This window comes from Sinocyclocheilus rhinocerous, unplaced genomic scaffold, assembly GCF_001515625.1.
Source record: "Sinocyclocheilus rhinocerous isolate Xijiao unplaced genomic scaffold, SAMN03320098_v1.1 scaffold809, whole genome shotgun sequence".
In the NCBI taxonomy this organism is placed as follows: Eukaryota; Metazoa; Chordata; class Actinopteri; order Cypriniformes; family Cyprinidae; genus Sinocyclocheilus; species Sinocyclocheilus rhinocerous.
In genome coordinates, this window is record NW_015652299.1 from 590414 (window position 1) to 605681 (window position 15268).

The 15268-nt window shown below is 38.6% G+C and overlaps 1 protein-coding gene across 3 annotated transcripts in view; it reads right to left on the bottom strand.

The window, feature by feature from the left end:
- Nucleotides 1-5662, bottom strand: part of LOC107714533 (B-cell CLL/lymphoma 9-like protein) — a 57328-nt gene extending 51666 nt beyond the window's left edge. For all 3 annotated transcript variants that reach the window (XM_016520391.1, XM_016520392.1, XM_016520388.1), the window contains exon 1: nucleotides 5281-5662. The gene's annotated coding sequence lies outside the window, so the exon portion shown is untranslated. The remainder of the gene's footprint in view (nucleotides 1-5280) is intronic.
- Nucleotides 5663-15268: the final 9606 nt, after the last annotated feature.

The following is a 15268-nucleotide window of genomic DNA, read 5'->3' on the forward strand; positions in this document are numbered from 1 at the left end:
ACTTTTAATGATAGCCAACATTACAGCCCCGCGTGCAATGCAGCTCGCAGTCACTGAACGTGTATGGGTTGATAAGGTAAAACTCTGGACAAGTTTTCTTGCGCACACCCGTTTTAAACGCGTCTTGACTGTCGTACAGTCTGACATTAATGACAACTAAGATCCCACAGTGTGACATGATCATCATGTTCATACAGTCCGACAAGTACAATCCTAAAGGACTTTTAAAAAAAAAAAAAATCGCACAGTGTGAGCCCGGCTTTACTCGACACGGGCAAAATGCAATCCAGGATTCTTTTAAAATGAGTACTCCAATTGAATCGAGGAATCGTGACAGCCCTATATTTCCAGAACATTTTCATTCACCGTTCCTGGCTGGTGGAACGATCTTCCCACCCCCATCCGGAATGCTGAATCCCTGACAATTTTCAAATCTCTTTCGTTAACATTTGACAGCATCCTAAAAAAAAAAACCTTTGCTTTCTATTTCCTTAATCCCCTTGTCTTGTACTTGTACTAATCTGAACAATGTCTGTAATCTGAACGATAAATGTAAATGTGTTTTTGCATAATTAATTAGATGACATTGGTGTCATGTAACTGTACAATTATTTGTAAATGAAGACCGATGTCTTGTCTCAAAGCAAAATTGTGTTGGGTAAACACCTACTAATGCACTATGATGTCTGTATGGTACTGTCCCTCCAGTGTGGCTATGCAAAGGCTACATAGTAAAGGGTCAGACATGGGAAGGCGAATTTTCTAAACAAAACCATCACATTCGCCATTCACAGCTAAAGCACCATGACCTCAATTTGAGATTGACGTCACATTTCCTTCATCTCTGTGACGTCATAACTGGAGCTTTAACACTATAGATTAATCTAGATCACTTTAAATCCAGATCCCTTGAGCAGTTTGCTCTAAAACACTCGCTGATGTCTACGAGGTGTTGAGCCAATGTGGGGCAGAGCACGCTGTGAGCCTTGAGCCTCAAAGACAATTCAGATCAAGTTGCAAACTCTGTGAGCTTCTAAAAATAGCGTGGTAGGATATCACGCTCACAGCACTAGCTAATGGCCTGTGTGGCCAGTGGGCTAAAGAGCAGCCAAACACTGCCAGAATACACTTCACACATTCTCTCTCTCCGCTCACACTGCTGACGGTCTGTCGGGTTCTTATGATGGAGGAAAATTTGGGAAAAGACGCGTTTAATTTAAATAGACCTCTGTGCCAAAACTATCAGGAGAAACCGCAAGATCATCAGCTCTGTCTGATCTGGGGTCAGGTCATAGTATCACTATCTCTCCCTCGATCACACACACCACTAACTTAATCAGCTTGCGTCACTGAGGCCCTGGAGATCTGACAGGAAAAAGAGAATTAGGGGAACATGGGTAGCACCCTTCAGTGAGGGGTTTGAATGGGATGCAAACTTTTATTCAAATATAAAGAATGAAGCCAATTTTTATCTTAATACATATTCCTGATTCAGTGGCGCACATTATTTCAAATTTAAAAATAAAAAAATATATATTCTCTGCCTGTCTGAAACAACTAACCTTTTCATGTGATGCCATCAAGCCCCCAGTTTCACAAACCAATCAATTCCCAATAGATTAAATCAAGACCCACAGTGCACTTTTCTCATCAAAACATCCCATTTTAATATTTAACGAAATATTTTAACCCAAAAAATGAATATTTTTCTGACCGTTTGTTCATGAACTCACACTGTTCCAATCCTGCATGACTGTCTTCACTCTAAAAAAAATAAAGCTCATTGAAGAAACTTTAACATCCACGGAATCTTCCCATTGGTCAAAAGGCTATTTTTAGTGCAAAAAGGTTCTTTAGATTATTCAAATGTACTTCATACTAAGAAACAAATGGTTCTTTTAAGAACTGCTCACTGAAAGGATCTTTGGGGAGTCAAAAAAGGTTCTTCTATGGCAGGGATCCTCAAATCTGGCCCACGAGATCCACTTTCCTGCAGAGTTTAGCTCTAACCCTAATCAAACACACCTGAGCATGCTAATCATTGTCTTCAGGATCAATAGAAAATCACAGGTATTTGAGTTTGATCAGGGTTGGAGCTAAACCCTGTTCTATGGTATCACTGAGAGGGGGAAAAAAACCTTTTGGAACCTTTATTTTTAGGAATGTTCCTTCCATATAACACAGAAGATATTATACAGAAGTCTCAGGCACTCATTTCCACACAAGGAACGTGTATGAGGGTTTTAATATGCCTTATTTTGAGGTTCGCGAGTTTCTGACAAAGCTATCATGTATAGCTTATGAATTGGAATGTAATTGGAATTTAGTTGGAATGTAATTGGAATGTAGTGCACAGGCTATGTTTACACTAGTGTGTTTTCATTTTAAAACACAAAACTTTTGCTACGGTTACGCCTGTCGTTTACACTACTCCGGCGTTTTCGACCCTCAAAAACGGAAACTTTCGAAAACGCTGCAGACCCCGTTTTAGTTTGAAAACTCCGGGGTTGCGTTTCAGTATAAACGGACTAAAACGGAGACTTCTGAAAACGAAGGCGTGGCTGCCCACATTCGCTCTGCGTATCCTTGACGACCTTGTAAACAATAACATCATGCTCATTGTTGTACCTGCATGAATGGTCATGTGACATGCGTTTTCGTTGTGTGTAGTGTGGACGGAGAACGTTTCTGAAACTAAGTGAAAACGCAAGTGTAGACGAGGATCGTTTTTTTAAAAAACCCTGTTTTAAAACGAAAGCACACTAGTGTAAACAGGGCCTTAGTTTTATAGTGTCATGTTTGGAGCTCGACAGGCCCCATCCAATTCTGCAGAATTAATCGTGTTCCAAAGTTGACCATGGTTGAATTATTCCTTCAAGACCATTAGTTGTCATGCCAAGTAGTGCTGGGCGGTATACCAGTTCATACCGAATACCAGTGTTTATTTTTGTTATGATATTAATTTTTAAAATACCGCAATACCGGTGTATGTCACTTAAACAACGTTCGGAACGCGACACTGTTTGAAAGGGGTCCCTTTTCACTGTTGCACTGTGGTGAGGGAACAGCTGTATGTGTTACTAAGCGTGTAAGTTCCAAAACTGAAGCTGTAGCGTCTCACACACACACGAGCGCGACTTTAGCACTAGATTTAGCAACTTTCAGACCCTTTTAGCGGCTTTTTTCCATAGAATATTCATACTGACAAACCTAGCGACTTTTTTGGATAAACCTTAGCTATGGTTCAGTTGGAAGATTTCGCATCATATGACCCCTTTAAAAGGGGTCGTGTTTAGTCACTATTTAGTGTGGCAATATACTTTTGACAATATTCACTCATCATGACAGCAAAATAGGGCATTCTAAGTCAATATACTGCAGTATTTCCTCTCTCAATCAGTAGAAAATATGGTTAACACCCGGTCATGCATGAAAAAAAAAATACCGTCATGTACCGTGAAACCGGTATAATTTTGAAAAATACCGTGATATAAATTTTTGGTCATACCGCCCAGCACTAATGCCAAGTCATGCTAACATTAAAAAAGCTTGCGGTCAGAATAAATATGACTACATCACCTTTGCAAGGTTATCAGACTTTTGTAGGTTCTCCAATAAATCAATCACGTGATAATATACTGAGGTTTAATTATGGTACAGTGACACCAAAAGGCAGTTGGACCCTTTAAAAACATTTTAATTTCACCCCATTAGATACAAAATAAATAATTAAGTGGCATTTGCAAACAAATTAGACTTTTCTCTTAAACTAGAATTACACTTTACTAAATCATTTTGCAATTACTTTTCACTGGAAATTAATGTCAGTTCCCCTCGAGTTCACACAGGTGTCCTAGCAGAATAACCCCAAAAAAATAAAATTTCTGGCAATGTTTAGAAACCCATACGACTTTCTTTCTTCCATGAAACATGTCCTGACCACTCTTTTCAATATAATGAATGTGAATTAGAACTAGGGCTGTCAAGAGCCAAAATTACAAAAACAAAAACACACGGATAAAGCTCTCCTTGGCACGTTCACTAGAGAAAACGTATGATTCATGAATGAAATCATCATCTTTTCAATCAATATGTTGATCCATTTCATAAAACCAGTTTGAATGATGGTTCTTGATTTCAACTAACTCATTGACTTAATAATCCAATCACAGCGGTTAACAGCTCATTGGAGTTTAATTTCAATCTGTTCCTCACACAAATCTGTAATATGGCTTTGGAATATCATTTGAATCACTTTTTTGATCTGTTGGCCTCCTTTTTGAAGCTTGAAAGCTTTAATCCCCATTCATAGTAACTGCACGAAAAGGAGCAACCCGTACATTCCTCTAAAATTCACCTTTTGTGTTCGACGGAAAAAGCAAGTCATACAGGTTTGGAACGACATGAGGTTAAGTAAATGATTACAACCTTCCATTTAACTAAGAACATGTTCCACTAATGTTTGACAATCAAACAGTGTATTTTATCATGTAAAACATGCCAAACACACTTCCTGTAATGTTTTGCTTACAAACTGTGCTTTTGCTATCTTTGTTTACAAGTAAATGCCTCTTGGTTTGATATTTTTTATGTGATGTAAGGACATTCAGACATTTAAGTGTGGCTTAAGCTGGAGCCACTGTACCTGTGCACAACGCTCATTTGCACAATATTCAAAATTCAAAGAGAAACTAATGTCCAGTCCAGGGCTCTGACAGTTTGCAGCACACTTTTGTAAAAAAGAAGAAAAAACAAAAAAAAGCACGTCTTTAATGCTGATGGAATTACTACAGACAACCGCTTTTTTCCATTGCCTTCGTGAACGTGATGGTGAGCAGCGGCCACATTCTTCAAGTGCCTGCCTCTTTCTGCCAATCAGTCGCGACATTGTAACTGCCTAGCTCGTTTCCCTCAACCCAGACCTTCAAACGACAATCAAAACGCCCTAACTCACTCTTAAGCAGCAGCTACAAGTCTTTCCTGGCTTTTCGTGTCTTTTTACGGTCACATGGAGACGGGCCCGACGTTACTCCGAGCCTATCGTCAGCTCATTAGCATCCATTGCATTGAAGAGAGGCAGTTAGCAGGCGAGGCTAACTCCAGGATCCCCTACAGCTGCTGCTGTGACTCCGAGTTCTGCGCCGGAGCGCTACGCTACAGACACGCCGCGATACATGCAGCCAACTGACGGTCTGATGCTTTGGCGTTTAGTACGCGCCGCGCTGTCACGGCAATTTTACGCCGAGCTTGTGTGGGTGCGTGTGCGCGGAGCTTTCCTACCCCATTCCGCCGTGTGTCTGCGAGCGGAGGCCGATGTCAAGAGTGACGGCCAGCCGACATCACCCGAAGTGTCCGCCGCCACTGCGCAAGATCCTGCTCGGCTGTGTTAAGCGACCAATGCGATGCCCCGAAGTGAAGCCGCTGGTTAAATATCAGATGCTTCAAAATGTTGTTTCGCTTCGGCTCCGAGCGCAAGACGAGTCCCGGGGAAGACGGCAGATCATGACTCCGCTGTTGGAGACGCTGTCTGCATATTCCAGCCCGTAGTGTAGAGGTAGCAGAAGGCGCTCAGACAGACAGCCGCTCTCGCTCTCATTACTCAACTCACTGTACACACATTTGAGTGACACACACGCTCTCTCTCTCGCTCGCTCACTCACTCACTCACCCAGAGCTATATGAGGACTGTTTCCTGCTGTTTCAATGAGCTCCTCTCATATTTGATACAAAGTATCATATTAAAAATTCAGTGCATAATGCAGCATTCAGTGCAGCAGTGATTATGCCATAGTAAATGTTAACAAATCATTACTGTATAATTGTTATTATGATCTCACTTATAGCCATGTTTTGTTTTGTCTACCACTACAACACTTTGCCAATCACACCTTTCAAATCACCATGATCATTTAAGACAGATAAAATGTGGCCATTAAAAGAATATGTTTTTAATCTAGAATAACACAGGAGCCATTTATGACTGTGAATGATTAGAGTATGTTTCTCTGTTGGTTCACTGAAACTTTGAGGAACACAGTTATGAAATTGTGGTTGAGTGAATGAAGCTCATGTCTGCTGTCTGAGACACATAACCTGACCTGACAACAGATGTATCAGCCCTCTTAGATCACTCCTTATCTGGCATATGCCAAGATCAGCGCTCTCTCCCCTGTAGGCATGATACCCTCTGATACATTTGGACCCCCATCGCTGGGTGTTCAACCATCATTTCACAGGTGAGCACTCCCTCTGGTGGTGCAGGAAACTGTTAAAAGTCCAAAAAGTCCCTATAGTGAAGCCCTGATGAATTAAGTTTTTTTTTTTTTTTTTTTTTACCACATTTGCAGATATTTTTCTCACTTAATTTTGATAAATTTTTCAGAACACAAAACTTAATATCTTAAGTCATTTTGCTTCTCATTTGGTAAATGAATCTTGATTTAAGAATGTTTAGATATTCGTACTGGAAAAACAAGACAAAAATTTGTTTTAGTTTTTTTTGCAGTGAACATGTAAGATCAAAGCAGACAAAACTTCTAAAACAAATCTATGATTATGTAAATGTGCATCCCAAAGTGAATTAACCATAGTTTCATATCCGACAGACTTGCACTAAATGCACCAAAAGTTGCACCACTGAGAAATCAACCCCTCTCTAAACTGAAGTGCGAGCTAATCTAATTGTGCGCATACAAATAGCTCCTTTATGAGCCAGTTGTGTTTATATATTTTTTTTTACCCTGAGGAAAAATGCATTATAATCACATATGCATGATGAAACCTAGAGAAATTCGGAATTCTAATTATGCTTGTTAAATTTGTGTAGTAAACCCTGCTGAATGGACAGAGTGTTTTACAAATTAAAACAAAAAAACATTTGCACTGGCAAAAGTGTATTCCTGAAAAGAACTGGGCTCTTTTTCTTTGTCTCCCAGGTCTGGTGTTGTGTTACACTCTCAAGTGCCAAGCCTTGAGGAGAAAATGACAAAGAAAGAAAGATGAATGAAATATACTAGAATGACAGTAAGAACCTTTGTAGAGATACAAACCTGTGTAAAAATCGTTGGATTTAACCCTAATGTTCAGTCTGGCATCCAGTAGACCCTAAGGGAATTCTACTTGCTTGAAAACTCACTTTAAAGTGATAGTCCACCCAAAAAAAAAAAAAAAATTCTGTCATAATTTCCCCCACCCTCATTTCATTCCAAACCTGTATAACTTTTTTTTTCTTTTGTGGAACATAAAAGAAGATATTTTGAAGAATGTTGGTAATCAACATTGAATTCAACCAACCAAATTCGGTTCCCTTTGAATTCTATTGTATTTTTCCCATTGACTTCCATTATAGGGCCTTTCGCACCGCGGGAACATTTTCATAGTACCAGAACTAATTGTGGAACTACCCACTTTTTGGCGTTTTCGCACCGCCGGAACTGGGTGCGATTTTAGTACCAGACTGCCTTTTTCGAGAACCAAATTAGCTCCTACTCCGGAGCAGGGTCTAACCAGCACAACTGGTACTAATCGTGATGTAAGTAGACATTGATTGGCCAAACGCTTGAAAACTCACTTTAAAGTGATAGTCCACCCAAAAAAAAAAAAAATTTCTGTCATAATTTCCTCCACCCTCATGTCATTCCAAACCTGTATAACTTTTTTTTTCTTTTGTGGAACATAAAAGAAGATATTTTGAAGAATGTTGGTAATCAACATTGAATTCAACCAACCAAATTCGGTTCCCTTTGAATTCTATTGTATTTTTCCCATTGACTTCCATTATAGGGCCTTTCGCACCGCGGGAACATTTTCATAGTACCAGAACTAATTGTGGAACTACCCACTTTTTGGCGTTTTCGCACCGCCGGAACTGGGTGCGATTTTAGTACCAGACTGCCTTTTTCGAGAACCAAATTAGCTCCTACTCCGGAGCAGGGTCTAACCAGCACAACTGGTACTTATCGTGACGTAAGTAAACATTGATTGGCCGATGCACTATGATGTCCTCAACCGTCTAGTGTATGTATTTTGGAAGGTTTAGAAGAAAGCTGCAACTGTTGAGTACATGAAGTGCATTCCACATATTTTTGGGGTAAAATAAGTGCATCATCCGAGCATTTGATATGCACTTTTTCTTGTTGAAATTTTCAGTGTGAACACACTACTCACACCATTTCAACTATAAAATGAAATACTGCATATGTTAATTGGGACGCAATTAATGTGTTGCTGAGGTTAAACTGGCCCTAAACAGAAACAACGCTACTATTAAGGTGTAATGTACAGTCAGCCGGTCATTATCGTAAAATGTGTGTCATTTTTAACAGGTTTATTTTGCAATAATGACCAACTTAATGGGCAGTATCTTGTTTATTACATGGCTGCATATCAAATAAAAACAGAAAGTGACAAGATATATAGATTTAATTTAAAATAATTGTAATATGTGAGAAGAATGAGACCACATTGTGTTACCAGAGACATGAAACAAGCTATGTAGGAAATTGGTTGCTTTGGACAGCGGTCAATTAAATAGTTTAGCGCCATTACACACAAATATTTGACCACAGAATGCACGATTGGCCAATCAGAGACAAGTACACCAAGAGAGCCAAGAAATGATATTAGATAAACATGGTGCCATTTCTGGAAAATGCATGGAAGCATATTAAAAGATTTGGAAGGGAAAGAGGTTTTAAAATGATCTCTCTGGAAGAGTAACAGAACATCTTTTTTAATCCTGAATAATGAGTAGTTTATATGCCTGTACCCAATGAATGTGATGATTAATATCATTCACACAGTTATTGAATTATATCGCCCATATAAAATGATCCTCAGTCTGCAAACAGCAGCAAATAAAAGCATCAGAGACCAGACAGCCTTTTGAAACAGAGACAGAGAAGTCAGTGGAGGAAAAAATGTATTGGAATTCAGTGGTTGTTTGGCAACTGTTGAATTCAATGTTGGTTACCAACATTCTTCAAAATATCTTCTGTTATGTTCCGCACAAGAAAGAAAGTCATGCAGGTTTGGAATGATACGAGGGTGTGTAGTCGATGACAGAATTTTCATTTTTGGTTGTACTATCGCTTTAAAGGGATAATTCACAGAAAAGATGGAAATTTGCTCACCCTCATATTGTTCTAAACTTGTATGCCCTTCTTTCTTGTGCAGAACTCAAAAGAAGATTTTTTTGTGCATACCATAAAAGTCAAAGGGTTTTTCTGTACAGGTTTGAAATGTTATAAAGGTGAGTAAAATTGTGAGACAATAGTTGTGTCTCAAATGGCATACTGTACACTATGCACTATGATGTCCTCAACCGTCTAGTGTATGTATTTTGGAAGGTTTAGAAGAAAGCTGCAACTGTTGAGTACATGAAGTGCATTCCACATATTTTTGGGGTAAAATAAGTGCATCATCCGAGCATTTGATATGCACTTGACCAGACAGCCTTTTGAAACAGAGACAGAGAGACGCCCAAATCATTTCCTTCCGGCACTGATCATTTAACACACAGAGAGCATGATGTGTGTTAATACAGACGTTTGGGATGCATCTCCCTCCTGCCCATCTCCCTTCTACACTGTTACCGTCAGCCGCTGCGTGCCACGACAGCAACCGCATCAATTAGGCAAGGAAATGAGAGTTAGACACAAGAACCAAACAGAATATAAAGAGAACGAAAATGAGACAGAAGAGGAAGGTCACGAGTAAAGGAGAAGAGCAAAACAGTGGGGAATGAAAGATCCTGAGGAGGAGAAAGGGGTGGAAAGAGTGCGAAAGCAGTGTTGTCATGGAAACTGGCAAGGATCTGAAGACCAAAACAAGAATGTAAATTGGTTTACCCTCCACGAGTCTGATGGAATTGGATAACAAGAGGAGAGGAAAAGAGTGAGGGAATGATAAAAAAAGGAAGAGTGATGTATGATTGAGGCAGAGAGGAAATGGTGACGACTGTCAAAGTCACGTATTAATCAGATCAACCTAAAATAATCAAACCTGCACAACTCAAGAAGCAAATATATAAAATCTTAGGAGAATAGCTGGTGCAACAGGAGCAATTGGAAGAAAGAGCATCTAATTACGCAGCCAAATCAGTGACTTAAGTTATTACGAAGTGCTTTTAATTAGCCTTGGGAAGAACTAAGGTGGGTTAAAGAGAAGCTTGTGTGTGTGAGTAACTGTGTTTCTTTGTTGCCTTGTTTGTCTTTCACGAGTTTAATTTGGCTTGTTAGTGGTGGGGAGTTCTCTGGAGACTTGGAGCTTCCCCCACATCAGTGTTTTATAGAAAAATGAAATAACTCCATCACAGACAGCCACCGGCGGGAAGAGAGAGAGCAGGTTGGACGAGTCCCAACGGAAAACTGAAGATATTAAGCATTGAGAATCTGATAGTAGTTACAGACTAATATTTTGGAGTCTACATTATGTGTATCGCCAGCGTATTTTTTTTTTTTTTTTTTACAATTTCTCGAAATTGGCACAGGCAACATTTGGAGGATGATAATATAGTATTTAATCACTTTGGTTATTAATTTTAGGTTTCACTCAAATGATATTAACATGCAAAGTACCAAGACAGTCTTATTTGTGCTTCTACACAGATATGTCAAAATATGGGATCAGACGTCAAGGCACAGATGTCAAGTCCCTTTTTGAAGTCAATGTGAAACACTATTCGCAATACAGTTTACTTCCATAATTTGACGTATTTTGTGTAAGACAGAGTATTCAATGTAAAAAATGTAGGGCTGGATGCTGAAGAGGTTGAAAGTAAGAGGGATTTGTGATGTCCAAGTGTCAAGGTTAGGTTACCCCTTGTTTGTAATGCCTTAAGCTTAAGTATACTTCAGTTTTGACACGAACGCTTAGCGTATACATACATCCGAATGCACGACCGAAGTTAAACCCTTGTCCAGTTTCTCTTCGGAAGTTATTACCGATAAGTACTTGTTTAAACTTGCGAGTATCTCATAACCCCCTTATACAAGTGCGCTGGCATCTATTGTTGCTGTGGCTCCAGGAGTTTGTTGTTACGTCTGTTCCATTTCTTTTTCATCTGTAAAAGCCATGACACACCAAACCGACATTAAAAAACTAGCGGCATTGAAAGCCGACAATGATGTTGCCTCGTGTCGCTTGTGTTTGGGCAAAAAAGAGCTGTTTGAAGCCAAACTCTGCAGGACAGTGGACCTCTGGAAACAGGTTTGGACACCCCTGCCCTAGAGTTTGTATTAAAAACCAAAGTATATTCTGGGCTTAAATCCTGTAACTACTCCATTCTGGCATGATTCTAATGTATCTGATAGTACATGATTTACCTAAATGACGTGACCGTTAGCCAATGTTGAGCCATCATTGAGCATCTATCAGCTCAGTTTTTACGGTGTGTTCTGCACTGGTTGAACTTATCGGTAGACTACAGCCATTGGCCGTGAGAGGAAAATAACGGTCTACACCAACAGGTGGCAGTAGTCTAAATTCGTCTTTTAAAAAGGAATACCGAAACTAGGACTGTGAATATACCAACCGCAAACAAAGCAGCTCTTGCTTACCATTTTGAATATGAATCATGTTGATCAGTCTTCACTTTCTTCATACCAGACGGCACTGATTCATTAAGATGAACAGACAATCAGAGTGATCTCTCTCACTGACCACCCAACACCAATTCAACATACTCGAGTGGCCAAAAAAACAGCAATAGGGTCTGACTAGTGCCGACAGAGCACACTAAAAAACTGAGCTGACAGATGCTCCGCGAAGTGGAGATGGTGTGTTCAAGTCCTCCTGGGAAGTTCATATTTCCACATTTGGAAGTCATAATTACGACATTGTGTACGTTCAAGTCACTTCGGTATGAGCAAGGTGGTGATGTACGATTTCTAAATGTCTGTACCATTTCTTCAACTCTACTTCTAAAACTTCAAGTGTTTTGCTTTATGTTTTTACTCAATTTATGAAGGTTCTGTTAAATAAATCGTAATATATTGCTATTGTAATTGTACAATGCAATGCTATTTTGTACAGGCAAAGTAGTTTTATTGTAATTAAATATATACATTACCATTCAATTTAACAAATTTACCATCAATTCAGATGCTGCATTCATTGCATCTGACATGTTTACTGCCCCAACTTGGAAACTCTGGTTTTAAAGAAAGTTCTGAGTTTCCCAGTCGTAATTAGGTTTGTGGTGCATGGTGTTCATGTGCATTTAACTCATAATACAATCTATCACACAATCGGCTTTTGTCGGCACTAGTTCTACTACTTTTGATGTCAGTTTGGTGTGTCACAGCTGTAAAATGAGGGAACAAATTAATATCCGTGCATTTAAAAAAAGTAAATAGCATCCATTTTGATTTCATGTTGACTCTATGAAAGTCTACTCTATAGACCCCATAAAGACTTTGCATAGATCAATTTGCGGCACAGTGCTTTAATTTCTTCTGCCACTCTGTCTTTGTTCTGTGGTTGTTTCTTTGATGAGAAATAACAGCCACTCACCGCAGTTTGTCCTCAAATAGCGAAGGACGTGTCACTGATGATAGAGGGTTCATTCAAGGCTGGAACACTTCCAAGGCCAGGTACACTTCATACAAAGACTGGTGTTAATGGACATTTAGTCATAACACACTTGCTGAAGGCAAAGTGAGTCACTTCCTTTAAAATCATTCTCCTCAATGACTGAAATCACATTTTGTGCATGTTTCCAGTTTCAATACCTTCAAATCTCTGATCTTTTTACATTTTCAAAGCTATTTTACTCTTCCCACAGCTTGCCACCCACCTTCCCTTCTTCCTTTCTTTCTTTCATTCGTTCGTTCTTTCTCTCTCACACACAAACACACTCAAACATCACGCAGATGTATTTTAACACTGAGCTGCTGGAATCCCATCATTAGTTGACATGCTCACAGTCTTGCCTTGATAGGTCAGTTGCCTGGCAACTAATGGTTTCCGTGGTGACAACAATACCCCTGCCATTGTGTCTGTAAGTCATCTTAACCTGCTCCTCGCCATCAATGACCCTCATTTCTGAAAGCACTCTGCATTAGCCTGCTACAGCTCTCATCCGTTGCCATATAAAAGGCAAAACTGCAGTTCTCTCAGCATCAGAATGTACAACGCACATCTAAACGAGAAGCGTTATACGTGCAGGTGTGCAGAATGGCATATGGGTGGTTCATGTTCTTCACTTCTGACCAGCTGTGGTGAAATTACCTGTTGATTGGCATGTTAACGCTCATGCACTGTAGTGTTAATTGGGCTAATGTAATGTTTTTCAGGGCTGATGAGGCACTAAATAATTACTGAATATCCTAGCAGTCTCTGTTATTGGAGGTGGAAGATGTTCTGCTACCTGCATATACATATGAGTGTGTTTACTAGAATAACATAATGCGTTCTGAGTCTATTTTGTCAATGAATAATACATTAGGATTTGATTTGATTTGTGAGGGACTGTCAAAAATGTTGCTAAATTATATTATACTCAGGAAATATATAGGTACACTGCCTGGCATATTAAAATGTGTTAATGTTTTTGAAAGAAGTCTCTTATGCACCAAGGCTACATTTATTTGATCAAAAAGTACAGTAAAAATAGTAATATTGTGAAACATTATTACAATTTAAAAGAACGGTTTTCCAGTTGAATATATTTTAAAATGTAATTTATTCCTGTGATTCAAAGCTGAATTTTCAGCATCATTACTCCAGTCTTCAGTGTCACATGATCCTTCAGAAATCATTCTAATATGCGGATTTGGTGCACAGCTATTAACTATTATTATTGGTGCTTAATTATGAATAATGGTTCTTATTATTATCAGTGTTGAAAACATGTCTTGCTGCTTAATTTTTTTTTGTAGAAACTGTGATACTTTTTAGAAGCCTAATATTTGATAAATAGACAGCATTTATTTGAAATATAAATTTTTTTTGCAACATTATAAGTGTATTTACTGTCATTTGTGATCAATTACTGAATAAAAGTATTACATTTCTTTAAAAAAAAAAAACTTATTATATCTCAGTATCACAGTTTCTACAAAGATATTAATGAGTACAACTGTTTTTAACATCGATAATAAAAATAAATGTTTCTTGAGCACCAAATCAGCATATTAGAATGATTTCTGAAGGATAATGTGACGCATTTTAAATATTAAAATAGAAAACACCAGAGCAGTATTAGTAATGGGGAGTTGTCTTGACAAGTGCTGTGGTATAACAGGATTTTTCTCATTATTATGAATTATTTGGTCAACCATACACTAATTAAAATAAACCGCCTATACTGTATATGCGTTATCATAACAGTCACATAATCACACAACATGTTGCATAAGCACAAGACAATAGACGTCTTTCTATTGAAGTAGGAATAAATGCATCAATAAATTGGCACATAAAAAGATACTTAATATCTGATTACAAACATAATATGCATTTCAACTGTAAAAGTATTTTTTTTAAATTAATATGTCAGACTTTTTCTCCAACACAGCTAACCCAAATTACACGTAGGCCTATAACCACTAGATGGCGATAGAGACTTTCCTAAAACTGTTTAGACGGACTGTAATTATAAATGGTGCTGCTGATATGCAATGATGATTGAAATGTCAAATTTCTGAAATGTATTCTTGACACTTTTTCAGATTAAATTTATTATGCAACTTTGTGACAATGCTACGGGGAAAATAAAGAGTAAGTCGATTTTAAATTATGGTTCAGTAGCCTAAAAAAATATGGCAGCACCAAACCTACATCAAGGTGCAAATTTTTACTCCGTCATGACTATGTTTGTTGTGATAAATTAAATCGCTGTGTTTCCAGGTTTCACGCTTATAAACATTGTCGCGGTATATGCCTTATCTGGAACCGAGCGCTCCTAGCAATCTGGACTGCATTCGATTCTTTTTGTCCCTCTCTGTCTTCCTCCTTTCTTCTTCCTTTCCTCCTTTTCCCTCTGTTTTTTACCTTGTGCTATTCATATTCCTTTCATTAAGTGCAGCTGCTCCCACAATGCACTGCTCCTGGGCTGCCTGGCAGATGTTTCACAGTTTGTGACACCAGTGTAAGTTAGATCAGTGTGAGTGTGTTCTCCTAGATTTTAGGCATGAATGTGAGTGTTTGAAGCAATGAAGCATTAATGATTTTCATTTGCACACACTGAACATCTGCGAGTTTACAGACACATTTGTGTTTTTAATTATAGCTGTACGTATTATAAAATGTGTGATGAGACACTGAA